The following is a 14,576-nucleotide window of genomic DNA, read 5'->3' as shown; positions in this document are numbered from 1 at the left end:
TCTTCTCGCAGTGACAGGCACTGGAGAGCGCTGGGCAATCCGACCAGACAGTTGGGCTGTCAGCGGCCAGATAGCCTTGGGGACAGTGTGGGGTTGTCATGGCAACGCACGGTGACATCACAGAGGCCTTGGGAGCGTGGGTGGTGTCACCTGTGCTGCCGTGTCACCGCTGGTCGGGAGCTGTGGGGATATTGACCCTGAGGAGAGGAGGATGCAGAGTGGAGATCACACCTCTGACCTGCAGAACTTTCCGGAAGGTTTTCCAGAGCAGTGTGGATGTGACTAGGATCAGAGCCTTGCTTCCCCCGTTCATCCACACCACCATGGAACAGATCTGGTTTTCTTTGGTTTTCCCCTTTTTTGTCCTTTCCATAGAACTAACACACTCGCATCATCCAGAACTTGGAAACTCATCCGCTTTTCTTTTTTAATTGTTTGTGACCCTGACAACAGGAGAGATGAGCAAGAAACCAGTGACTGTGAAATAAAAAGAAATCTGTAAACTCTCTGCATTCATGAGCGTCCTCTTCTAGTCCTTCCTGCACGCATCACACCCATGTTTGCTCCACTCACGTGAAGACACTTTCCTCTCCAACCCCTGTTGTTCCTTTTTGCAGCAGCAGGTTTCATGTCCGTGTCTAATTTTCTAGTTTTGCTTTCTTTCCAGCCCCCTATCAATGGCTTTTAATGAGTATATGTGCTGTGAAGGCTTTTAATTTTTTGTTAATAAAACAGTCTGCAAAATCCACATCGGTCTGTCATATGCGTAACACTGTCACAGGTGTCGTGATGCTACTGTGGGATTATTTACATAGAGAAAATTATTTTAATGGGCTATACCATTACAGTGATGTTCCCACGGGACTGGTGCGAAGAGACTGGACAACATTCCCAGACACAGGGGGTGACCTGTGGGGTGTCCTGTGCAGGGACAGGAGTTGGACTCCATGATCCTGTGGGTCCTTCCAGCTCAGGACATTCTGTGATTCTGTTATATTATACATTATTGGCTTCTCCCAGAACAGTGGTGCCCAAGTATCATAACAGATATTGTGCTTTATCACCTTCTGGACTAAAACATGTCTCAGAGGCAAGAAAATCTCTGAAGGGAGTTGATTTGCCGCAGGGAACGTACAGTCTAAAGATGGGAGAGGAGGGAACATTGATGAGTTCCAGCTCTGTCGTGACAGACACTGGATGGCACAGCCAAGACCACATCAGGTTATTGTGGAAACCCTGCACTCCCGAGGGGCTGGAGAAGGTCTGGCAGCTGTTATTCTCACAGTCACTTTGAAACTCCTCTGAAAAATGATTGTTCATTCAAGCTGTATTGTTAGACACTCTCTGTTTCCCTAATGTCTTCGCGAATTCATTGTCTAATGTTTAATCCTCCTGGGGCTGGATTCTGCCAGTGCATTTGGAACCGCGATGTCCCCCGGCACAGCTGGACTGATGGTGTTGCTAAAAGTGGTGGAATCTCATCTGCACCAAGATCTTCATGCTAATTTCACACTGAGCTGCAGGGTTAGGAGTATCAGGGTTAAATGTGTGAAGACCCGTCTACAGTCCAGACTTTCAAAGGTCTGTCTTCCAGAATCACTAAGGTTGCTTCAGATTACATGGTTTAGTGGATCCAACTTTTGGCCTTCCTTCTGATAACAACAGAATTTACACAGGGCTTAATTAGTCAGAACATAGAGCTGGGTGGATCTCTTCACTTTTCAGCAGTCGGGGAAAAAACAGAATTCTTTTTCAGTATGAAAATTAAATGGAAATATATTGAGGGAAAGATAGTGAGGGGTTTACTGATTCTATGATTCCATGTTCATCTGCATTCCCAACCAATTGTCTCGCTGACCCGTGCTGGGTCACATCCAGCAATATGACCCTGTAACTTCCAATAAGTTTCTGGAACTGATTATCTCATAGTTGGTTTTTTTTTGTTTGTTTTTGCTGGTCCTGAAGAAGCAAGAAGACAGTCTGAAGATTTCTTCAGGCTCAATGGAAACCAAAGTGACAGCTGTGCTATTGCTTGGACCGTCTGTACAAGGCGGGGATGATGGAAAGTGGCTGCTGGCTGCAGGGAAATGTGTGCTCATTCACCTCATCTTTCTCCTGTTCACATCCTGATGATTCCCGTGCTGCTGACACAAATTGGATCTACTCTCTTTATCTCAACCCCACACTAAATCAAAGCAGCTGTCAAGGAGAAACCTGAGCCAGATCCAAATGCAACCTCCTGCCCTTTCTGTCTGCACCGCGACCCTGAGAAACGCTTAGAAGCTTTGTCTATTCTGGACAAGTATAGGTCTGGCTACAAATGCTTCCCATATAAGCAGAGCTCTTCCATTTTAATGCACTTACAAAACAAAGGGAACAAGTAATAGCTAGCTACGAGGTGTCTAATATTTTTGAAACAATTTTAAACTACAATTGTGTACTTTGGCCGGTATAAATGACAATTAAACCTGCCACTGCTGAATATTCTTTGTGGTACATAATTTCCAGCTGCATATCAATTTGTTAGTTTATAGCTGCTTACATTAAAAACTCTGAATTTACTGTGTTCTGATAGCAATATAATTGAATTAATGAATTGGTATAACAAACTATCTAATGCGTCAACTGATATACTAATAACGAGCATTCAATAATATAAACACATTAGCAAGTAAATATTCTCATACAATCTTGACCTCAACAAAAGAAAATAGAGAAAACACATATTTAAAGCCTTGAATAATTTTAAAGCAACTTCAAAAATAATTCTAGAAATTTCTCTGCACTGCTCAGTGGTGGTTTTGAGAAGATATGCAGCTGCTTTTTCCAGCATAGTCAACTTGTTACAGGTCTCTTTCAGTGATAAAATAATTTGTTCTTCTTGCTGTTGTCACTAATTTCACAGAAAAAAAACAACCGAGGTTTTAATTCACTGACAATTCCAGAGCATGGAAAGGTCAAGGATTAATGAAAGGTAAGACATGCTTCAGATATTCAGATGTTTGTTCTCAGACCAGGATGTTAGAGATAGTGGTTCTCTCAAGAAAATCTTAGTGGGTGGGTGATGTGAAAGCAGCAATTTTTACAGGAGATATGAAGAATTGTATTTTAAGTAAAACAACAACAACAACAATAACAACCAAGAGATACCAAACGCAAAATATTCTTCTGTGCAGTGTAAACCTGTTCAAATCATTCCAATTTTTATATCAAATTTTGGCTCTGAATTATGATGAAATTAAAATAAAGATTTCTTCTGTTCAAACATCAATAAATATTGGCATGTGCATCACCTGCTTAGACAATGGAACATTTATATATACACAGCTACTCTTTTTGTACAACAATAAGGGGTTTTAAGCCATTGGAAGACACGTTTGTTTCTCTTGTTACTGTATTTTTGGTTCTTGACTTTAACTGGTTCCTGTCAGGAGGTTTTTCTGCCCAGAATCCCATGGATGAACAAGAACTATGGGAGCAGAGGCACCAGTTCCTAACCAATGTCATTATGGTTCTTCCTTACAAAAATATTTTCCTTACACATTTCCCTATATGTAATGTAGACAACAATTACATGTTTCCAAACTATGCAGCTATTTCAAAGGCAAATCAAGCCACAATAAAGGAGAGCTGAATGCTAATGTAAAACTAGATTGAAATACTGTCAACAAAATTATGAAAATCACATTAGCTCCATTGGTGTTTGTGTCAGTCAAGAGTTGTTTATGTTTCAAATAATATTCTGAAAGAAATTAAAATTAAAAAGTAAAAACAAAACAAAACAAAACAAAACAAACCCACCCTCCTTTTTAGTTGCTTTTCAAATTCTTTTGAATTGACAGGAAATATTGGAATCTTGTTCAATTGTTTTTTCAGCTTTCTCCATGACATGATGAAGAGAACAGTGAGCTCCTGATGGCTCAACAAATGCAGAAATAAAGGAAGAACATTTTCAGGGGCTCGACAACAGAAGCTCATTAGAAGTCTAAATACAGCCTATGAACGGCACGGTTATTTCTTGGTGTCCTTGTGGATTTCAAAACTAAATTGCTGTTATTGAAAAGCAAAATAGAAAATCTCGGAGATGGGATTGATAATTAAATCTGAACTGTAGGTCAGCTTTTCAATAAAGGCTAATTTGTTTGCCTATAAATTGTCTATTCCACTTCTTCAAGTCAAGAGGCTTTGAAAGCTCAGCACGGAATGGTGTGTATACATTGTGGTCACAGGTATGCCGACAGGTTTTTATGTAAAGTATATACATTAACACCATTCTGCAGTTCACTAAGTGCAGTAATTAGGTTGGTGCAAAAGGAATTGCGGTTTTCGCATTGTTGAAATTTGCTGTTTGATACTGGAACACATTCTTAAATGTGCATGTTATACATCATTTTAATGCGTTTTTCTTGTTCTATGGTTTTCTTTGCTACTGATTTATTTTAGACTATGGAAATGATGTTAGACAGATAGCAAATTTGAGCAATTTTCTTATTCTTATTCAAGATGGGTCACAAAGCAGCGGAGACAACTCACAAGACGAACACGGCGTGTGGCCCAGGAGCTGCCTGGGCTCAGTGGTTCAGGAAGTTTCACAAAGGAGACGAGGCCTTGAGGATGAGGAGCAGAGTGGCCGCCATCGTAAGGTGACAACGACCAACTGAGAGCAATCATGGAAGCTGGGCCTCTCACAGCTACACCAGAAGCTGCCGAAGACTCAACGTTGACCATTCTATGGTCGTTCGGCATTTGAAGCAAATTGGAAAGGTGGTGCCCCAACCGACTGCACCTCTTCAAGCATCTCAACAGCTTTTTGCTGGGAGAGCGCTCCCACAGCCAGTAGGATGCAGAAAACACTTTCCAAGAGTTCATTGAATCCCAAAGCATGGATTTTTACACTACAGGAATGAACAAACTTATTTCTCCATGGTAAAAATGTGTTGATTGTAATGGCTCCTATTTTGATCAATAAAGATGTGCTTGAGCCTGGTTTTAACGGTTTAAAATTCACAGTCCAAAAGCACGTTTACTTTTGCACCACCTAATACTAACACCTGTGATGGCAGGAGGGACTCTGGTCTGCAAAGTCTGCACTGGGTCTGTGCCAAAAACCCTTCCATACCCCTAAATGTGCTGCTGCCACCGGAACAGAAACACACTGTGACATGTACAGGGATTTATACCTTTATTCAGAGATAATGTGCGATAGGCATCTGTGTAACAGCCTCTTAATCTAAACTACAATCCTTCTGGCACCAGCTTTACAACCTGTTGGCTTTGCTTGGGTTATGTCTGATTTACGTTGCAGTTAAGGACAATCAGAGCAAAATCCTTGTAAGTCCTGGGGCGGTAAAATACCATAACAAGCTAAACGCCAGCCTGTGGAAAATCTTGCGTGGGAGGTTTTTAGCTGAATGCAAGACAAAGAGCAGCTATTAGATCAAGACTAGTGAAACGATGCCATGGCAGAGGGAAGACCAGCTCATCTTGGGACGCTTTTCTGCTCCTCCATTTCTATTCTCTTGTGAGACATTGGGGTGAGTCAGGGTCCTGTTTTAATGCAGGTGTTAGTGACTCTATATTTATCTTTTTTTACTCATTGGAAACTTCAATTGACTTATTTTTGGCCTCTTTTTCTCTCAAGATTGTTCACAATGATCATATTATCCCATTCCATCAAGAGATCTCTTTCCCTTTCAGAGAAACAAAGTTGTATTTTAGGTGTCTGTCCTTCCTTTGGCAGAACCACCATCTACCTATATTTTTGCTTAGGCCAGTAACCCAATGTTTTAAAACTCTCAGTGTTGCTGTATTAACTCAGATTGTTCTGATGAACACACTATCACTGAGTTTGTTTGCATTTTCTCTTATTTTTGCTTATTTCAAATGCTGCTTCAATGACATTCCATTGCTCATCACTTTTGAAAAGAATTAGTGCATGAAAAGGTGTTCACAGCTTTACTGTAGTTGCTGAAATTCAGCAACAGATAAGGCTTCTTTCATTCCTTAATACTATATGTGTCTTTTGGAGGAGGAAAGAAGAGCTGGAAATAACAATTCCAGTTTCAATCAGTCTTCCTCGTTCTAGATACAGTTCACCGTACTTTGCAGCCCATCTGTTCACTCGCAGAAGGCTGCGGATAAAATGCATCTTTCAGTAAATGACATCCACACTCAAAAAAAAACCCCAAACCAAACTCAACTGCAGATATTAGATGTGGGGCTTTGAATCTTAATTTGAGAACTTTCCACTTTTGTGATACTTCTGCATGAGTTACAACCCCCAAAATATTACTTACTGCTGAAGAAACATCTAGGAAAATACCTTAAGATGTAAACTCCATATCCTATTCACTGTTTTTTTTTTCTCATTACATGTTCCAAAGTTCTGTATCCAATAAAATTTCCACTTCTTAGTGTATACTATTAAAATCCCAATATTTTGATTCATTTCTGTGTCACAGTCAAATTTACTGTTTTAATTTGGCAAAATGCAGAGTGTGTTGATCATGATCAAGGAGCCACACGGTGAGGCAAAAGCTGCGCTAAGTGAGATAATTCAAGTGTCTTGTAACCGCAGTTACTATTAATATAACATTTAAGAAATTAAATCTTTAAATTATGTAGATTCACTAGAATTCTATTGGATTAATGTCAATATTAGAAAGCCACCTTTCTTTTTGCTCTACATTTGAACACCTTCCTGAGATAAATACACTAACGACCTTAAATACAGATAATACAGATACAGAAATTCAGAAATTCATTGGGTAAAGGAGGACGGGATTAAATGAGCTGCACATTTCCTTTTATTGCTTCACCCATGCTACTTCCATTCTCTGGATATCTTGTAATAAATTATTGCCAGTGCTATCAAAAGAGTAGGAGAAAAAAAGTGTGTGCATTTCCTGGAAATATCTTTTAATGGGTGGACAGGAGAAATATACATTTCTTCCTTGAATTAAGGTAATTTTTCACCAGTAAATAAAACACGATTTTAAATATGGTCATATTTGTTGGTTGGGAAAAAAAAATCATGATATTTCATTTTACTTCATAATCTAAGTATCACTGCAGCAACTACGCTTGTACGTACTGAAATATTTCTCACATTGTCTTTGAAAAGGTGTTATTTTCACATGCAAGCAATAAAGGTAAAATATAATGACATATTTATTAATGCCAGGGGTTTATTTTGAGGTTTTCTTGTATTTCTGATGCCTTTGTCACACTCTAAACCACATTATTACTGTTTCTAATCACACTGGACTATACAAATATAGAATGTTCTTAAATGGATTTTTCAACAAAAGGCCCAGGGGCTAAATAACCCTAATTTTCTGATAATGCAAACCTGACATTCTAATTAGAAAAAGTGTCTTTTCTATGAAGTACCACTGCAATATCTGACTTTCTTTTCCTCCTTGAATCAACCTGCATTTTAAGATAAATCAAAAGGGTCAAAACTTCGCAAGAACCAGCCACACGTATTTCAAGCAGTTTTATTTGTCTGAGATAATAATGACAAAGAGAAAAGCATTCACAAAACATATTGAAGCCCCATGACCTTGTTGCTAAGTTAATTTGTTTATGTACAGCTAATTTATAGTTTCATTTACTAGAACTTCAAAATACTGGACTCAAACTTTGACTGTTTTTTGGGATATCAGAGACTTTGTTCTTTCCTGAAACTCCAAAATTCCAAGGAATGTAGCCAAGGAACTGTTTTCTCCTCCATTTTTAGGGGAATGTGTCATCCATATGATAAAGTGTGATTTGCAATTGGATGTACAGTTCCTGTGTGAGTAAAGCAAAGACGTATCATTTAAAATTTAAAATAAAATTTTAAAGTAGCTAAACTTCGTTAATACTTTTAATTTTTAATCCCCTTGTTCCTTCCCTGGCAAATAATTAATTTCCTGTACTTAACTCCTCTGAAGCTACTAAACATATAATCTGTGTTTGCTGAATATCTAACATATAATTGCCACAAATATTTTGAAAGAGGGTAAGATATCAAATCACTAAGAATTCTAGAAAATATTTGGGCACATTTGAAGTAATGCACAAATAATGAAAAATAATTCACTTGTGGATTTTCTAGACATTTGCAGGGTTTTTTTTTTCCATCCGTTTGAAGAATTTCTTGATGCTATTTATCCCTCAGCTGCTCCTGTGCAAGGTTGTTGTTACTTACAATGTTTTTTTTCAGAATTTTATTATATAGTCACTTAAAATAAAAACAGGATTATCACTAGCTGAAAACAGGCCTTTGAATGTAAAGACAAGGCCAAGAAAATGGCACAGAAAGGCAGAATTCCAGCAACAAATCTGAGAAATAGATAGGAAAATCAGTTACAAAGCAGAGCCAGAAAACGGGAAAGTTTACTTAGATGACAGAAAATATCAAGAAATCAACATGATGTAAATATATGGGGTGAATTTAAAATTTTGTGGCACACCTTGGATTCCACACAGTCAAGAGAGGACAAATGGAGTCACCCAAAGCATCGTTTATAATCACTTGAGTGGAAGAGAACGCAGTTTCAAAAAAATAGTTTTGGGTAGATATTCTTTCATAAATGTGTTTTCATAAAAATAATGTGTTTTCACAAAAATAATAAAGGAGTTTCCAGGTAGTGGCAGTGGAAGCAATACTGGGGCAAAACCAGACACCAGTTCTGTGCCTCCACGTTTTGTGATTTCTATAATAAACCTGTTTTGAAAGAGAACCTGTGTTTTCAGAAACATCGCAGCACAACATGAAGAAGTTGACACGGTCATGATCAAAATGTTGTTGTGCAGATTTGCAGCTAGTGGGAAAACAAAATGAGAACTGAGAACTTTGGTTGTGCTTGTAAGAAAATCTCAATAATATTCAAATGCAGTTGTGTGCTCCATACATTCCTGCTTAGCAAGTGGAAAAGCCTTGGTGAAGGAATTTTTGTTTGTAAAGTTGCGCGACAGAGTGCGAACGAATATTTTTAAAAGCTCTAATAATGTTTTTATTTGTGAGCAAGTGTACCAAATATAAAAAATATAAAACTATTGAGCAGCAAAATCAGGGTCAACTAAGTACCAAGACATTGTTTTTTGAGGTCTCTTTTATCCTTTTGTTCTGGTTGGTTGGTTGGTTGGTTGGTTGGTTGGTTGGTTGGTTGGTTGTTTTTTTTTCCCCAGCTGATAAAGAAACTTTTAAAATGGAGTCAAGTGGTTGCTCTTCCAGCTTTTTCTAGTTTAGTGTTTCCAGATCTTCTGTGCCAACTTGATTCTTTTCTGCTTGTTCGAGAACACTGAGGAGCCTGAACTGGGCAATGGTGGCATAATAAATCCTAGATTTCTCTCTGAAATTTCCTAATGGGTTTACAACATTTTTTGCCGGTGCTTTTCACTGCGTCTCCTGCTCGTTTGAGCTCATCAGGACTCTGCAAAGGGCTCTGTCATTACATCAGAGAGTTTAGTCTCTTGAGTTCTCAGATGAAGAGCTACAAACATTAACTTAGTGAGTTATCTTCTTAAAAACTAGATATTGCACATCAGAAGAGCCTGATACTCTTTCTGTGACTGAGTTAGTTCAGTCTCTCATGCCGCAGTTCCCCAATATTCTTGTCACGAAGAAGCTGCGAGTTTTCCTTTCGATGAAATGAGTGAGATTTGGATTCTTAAAAATATATCACCAAGATAATTCTTTATACACTGCATAGTGGAACAAACCTTCTCTTCAGCTGCGTGGGGACCACTGCCTGTCGTTTTGATGTGTGCTTTCCAGAGACGGTTTGTTACAGGCACTGAAAACGCACAAAATCCCATTTCTTATTTTGACTTTTTCTGCAAGAAAATTCCCTTAGTTGTCAAAAACAGTTTCAAATCTTACTGCATGTGTCTTCTTGACAAGCATTAAAACAATATCTTTTGTGATTTCTTATGAGGCTGCAGGAAATGCTGACATCACCTTTTCTTTGGAGGGCCGTAATTTCAGAGTTTGGCCTGAATAGGGTTCGTGATTAACTCTTCTTGTTTAATGGATTAGTTTCGCTAAAAGCGTCACTTGCAGAAGCTCAGCTAACGTTAGCTTTTCTGGAGAGGCCCCACAGTAAACAGTGAAACTGTTGAAGTAGTGTGTATATCCACTCGATACTTTTTTTCAGTTAAAAACACTATTCTGAAAAAAGATACTATGTGCAGCACAAGGTGAGGGCCAAGAATAATTGTCATTCACCCTGTGAAACAGGGAAGAATTGAAAAGCACATCAGTCAGCCCAAGGGCTTTGCATCAAGGAGTGCAAAGCTCAAAAACAGCGGAAAAGAGTGTTTTCTTCTGCTTGTGAGGAAAGCAAGCCCTGGGGCAACCTGACTTTGAGCTCTGTCCTGGGAGTAGTGACTTGGAAAAGCTGGGCTGGGCAGCAGGCTGATTTTGGCCGTTAGATGGAAAAAGGAAACAAAATGGCCTGCCAATAATGCTTTGAAGCATTATTGGCCTCCTGGGTGAGCTCGTAAATGTGCTGCGTTTCTGCAGTATTTCTCAATTGGGTATTTATCCGTGCAACTCCAAAACAGGAGCTCTGTGTCCTGCAGAGCATCCTCTGGTGTTTGGTGTCCCCAGAGTTGGACACACAGACCTGTCTGTCCCTGTGCTCCTCTGGGCTGGTGCAGATGGATGGGCCTTTGGTGGGCTGGTGGCCACTGGGATGGGCTCAGGAGTAGCCCAGTAGGCGATGATTTGGGCCTTCCCTCTGAGTCCCTCTGAGCTTCTGAGCAGTGTGCCCAGGTGGCCAAGAGGCCACCAGCATCCTGGCTGGTCCCAGCACTGATGTGGCCAGCAGGCCCAGGGCAGTGATCGTCCCTGTGCTGGGACCTGGGGAGGACAAACCACCAATCCTGGGGGCAGTTCTGGGCCCCTCAAGCCAAGAAAGGCCTTGAGGTGCTGGAGCGAGTGGAGAGAAGGGAACGGAGCTGGTGAGGGGCTGGAGCACAAGTGTGATGGGAGCGGCTGAGGGACCTGGGGGGTTCAGCTGGAGAACAGGAGCTGAGGGGAGACCTTCTGATCTCTGAACTGCCTGAAAGGAGCTTGGAGCCAGGGGGGTCGGGCTCTGCTCCCCAGGAACAAGCGCCAGGAGCAGAGAAAACAGCCTCAAGTTGCGCCAGGGGAGGTTGAGGTTGGATGTGGGGAACAATTTCTTCCCCAAAGGGCTGTGGGGCACTGGAACAGGCTGCCCAGGGCAGTGCTGGAGTCACCACCCCTGGAGGGTTGGACAGACGGAGATGAGGTTCTCAGGACATGGGACAGTGCCAGGGGTGGGGAATGGGTGGACTCCATGATCCTGAGGGTCTCTTTCAACCAAAATGATTCTGTGATCCTTGATGGGTGCACAGATGAGCTTTATCACCTCTAAACATATTATCACATAACATCACCCCTAAAACATGGAGTGTTTGCCGGTGGAAAATAGCCATTTTTCATGGGGCTTCATTGACAGGGACTCTAAAAGCAGTTATTTTTTTATACAGAACACTACCTTTGCAAAGACTTTTTTCCTACTCTTTCTCCCCTAAAGTGTGTAGTTTATGGAGTGAGATAAGATTAGCTGCAACATTCACAACCCCGGTTGTAAATATACCGTTCAATCTTGCTGGCAACTTTGCACCTAGCAAAGATCCAGAGAGTTCATTTGGGGACTCTCCACTGTGGGTAAATATGTGTCCAATAGGAGACCAGAGACTTCTATTGATCTTCAGCTATGACACATCTTTTGTAAATATTACCTGAGAGTATGCTTAGATATAGATGCACTTGTATCATGGCTTGTAAAATAAAACCTCTTTCCATCTTTTCTAGCAACCCTAATCATTTTGTGCAGATCAGAAGGTGTTTTGTCACTGCTTAAATTACAAATGGAGAAAGAACAGGAGAATAAATAACAAAACAGGAGATATCCCTTACTTGACACTCTGTCAACTTCTGGCTTTTCAGTAGGATTTTATCAAGCTGAATACATCTGTTTTAGTGTAATAAATGTATGTTTATTGTTTTGAACAACAAATGTGCACCAAAATAGTAATACATAGAAAAATGTCATATAGATTTGGATATAGGTTAAATGCATGAGGGAGTAGTTGAAGGCTAGATACGAAGTCAGTTAGTCCAGTATCATATCTACAAGAATCACAATTAACATCTCTCTTTTATTAGTCGCCACACTTCAATTATTTTTTTTCTGATTCTATTACATATTAGGATACCAAACTGGGTTTCAGGCAGAACCTGATCTAAACCTGTTGTTTAATATCCTGGAGATGGTCTCTGTGCAGAAATCCCTTAACAGGGACTATCACAGAAATCCTTTGAAGGACAAGGGAAAGAATCTGTGATAGAAACCATGCTAAAACTGTGGGATTTTTAAAGTTATAGATACACTTGGAAATCTGAAATGCCTTTAAAGTCAATAAATTGAGTATTCCTGTAGTCTATGCTGCCATATTCATATTTTGAGTAAATACACTTTTACTGTTTTATCTTTTCACTCCAAACTTACCTGAAGCCATACTCATCAATAGACCCAGATGGCTCTTTCTTGTAATGCAAAATTGTTTTCCACTAATATCTAGTTAGGTTGCACCAAGAATGCTGTTAATAGCACAGAACCATTTCAATGTCTAAAAACAAAAGAAAAAATCATAAAAAAAAAAAAATAAAGAAAAAGCCAGAGGGACTGGAAGTGTTTTGTAGAATAGAATACAAAAGACACGACACAGTCAAAATTTTTCCTAAAAGCAAGTCTAAGGCAGTAGAAGAATATGACATAATCAGAATAATTCCCAATCACTCAGCAGCAGTGTTGATATGAAAGACGCTATCAAAGATGCAAATAATTAATCTTCTATTTCTTTTATGACCAATAAATTTTAACAAATTTACATGTTTTCTGCGAGAAATACAATACAGGATCCTACTCCCTGATTTTGCCCTTCATGCTGGTTCCGTTCCCAGTGTCTTCTATAGCATGTGTGAATTATTGAAAGAAATGTTTTGCCTTGTCTGCTGTCAAGCACTTTGTGAAAGCGCAGCTGTGTTACTACTGCAGTTATTAAAGACATGAATTATGTCTCCTTGAATTAGCCGCATACATTATTTTAGATGCATGTGTGAACAAGACACTGGATTCTCGTCAATTTTACAGGGATCTACAACCTGTAGGGAATGCAAAACCTCGTGACAACCTCCTGAATTGAGGGAGCACTTGCAGGTGATGACTTCAAACCAGCTGCACTCTGCCAAAGGCCTTCATTCATTTTATTGTTTGGTGGTGGTGGTTTATTTTTTTATTAAGCATTACTGGTTTTTCTTTCCCCTCTAAAGCCACCACAATCTGGGAGTCTCTGCCCTATTTATACTTGAGAGACATCTCACCAGCTAGGGCGCCCGAGCACGTCGGCCCAGCGCCAGGTGAGTCTGTTCCAGGTGACCAAGCGAAATGTCACAAAGTGTGCCCTCAAGGGATTTAAGCACAGCATGACAGGCAGCTCTGCCAAACAGGAATGGGAAAAAGCCAGTAGAGAGCACAGCTGAGGACTCAGGCCTTACTACGGCTTGTGGAGTGAGGAGGCATTTGGGGGGGAGACAAAGAAATCACAGAACATCCTGAGCTGAGAGGGACACGTGGATCATGGAGTCCAACTCCTGTCCCTGCACAACACACCCCACAGTTCACAAATGTTGATTACAGAACAAAACGAAGAAGGCTTTGGAAATGGCCACGACAGCTCCTTTCCAACGCTGTTGTACCACAGTCCCAAAAGTAGAAGTTGAGCTGAAAACCTGCTTTTGTGACGCTTTCTTTAGGGAAGGTAGGACATTTCTGTAAAGATGGTACTGGGTTTTGCTCAAAGCATCCTTGTGTTACCTCCTGAGCCCCTGAGGCTAAGAGAGCTGGGGCTCTTGAACTTGACAGAGACTGAGGGACCACCTGATTAATGTTTACAGGTATATAAAGGGTGAGTGTCAGGAGGATGGAGCCAGGCTCTTCTTGGTGACAACCAATGGTAGGACAAGGGGTAATGGGTACAAACTGGAACACAGGAGATTCCACTTAAATACAAGAAGGAACTTCTTCCCAGTGAAGCTGCCCAGGGAGGTTGTGGAGTCTCCTTCTCTGCAGACATTCCAACCCGCCTGGACACCTTCCTGTGTAACCTCATCTGGGTGTTCCTGCTCCATGGGAGGATTGCACTGGAGGAGCTTTCCAGGGCCCTTCCAACCCCTGACATTCCGTGATTCTGTGATTTTAGCTCTCACCGGGTCACAGGGAAGGTGACATGTGCCGGCTCTACCGGATTCTGAAGCGCCTCTCAGCAAACAGTGAGATCTGTCTCCTTTCAGACACATCTCCCTGAAACAAGGGAAGATCCTTCAGCTGTGCCCAGCCTCACAAAGCTGCTTTATTTACTGGAATCGCTGCACTCTTGACAGTATTTTCTCCTCTGCTTGACTTTAAAGTTTTTCAACGCTGTGATGTTTGAGCAAAGCTTCTCTACTGACTTATTCCTGGTATATTTTGGACAAGAGGTAGAAACTCTAATGT

The sequence above is a fragment of the Streptopelia decaocto genome (assembly GCF_964273445.1).
Source record: "Streptopelia decaocto genome assembly, chromosome: 5".
In the NCBI taxonomy this organism is placed as follows: domain Eukaryota; kingdom Metazoa; phylum Chordata; class Aves; order Columbiformes; family Columbidae; genus Streptopelia; species Streptopelia decaocto.
Note: the sequence above shows the minus strand (reverse complement) of the source record.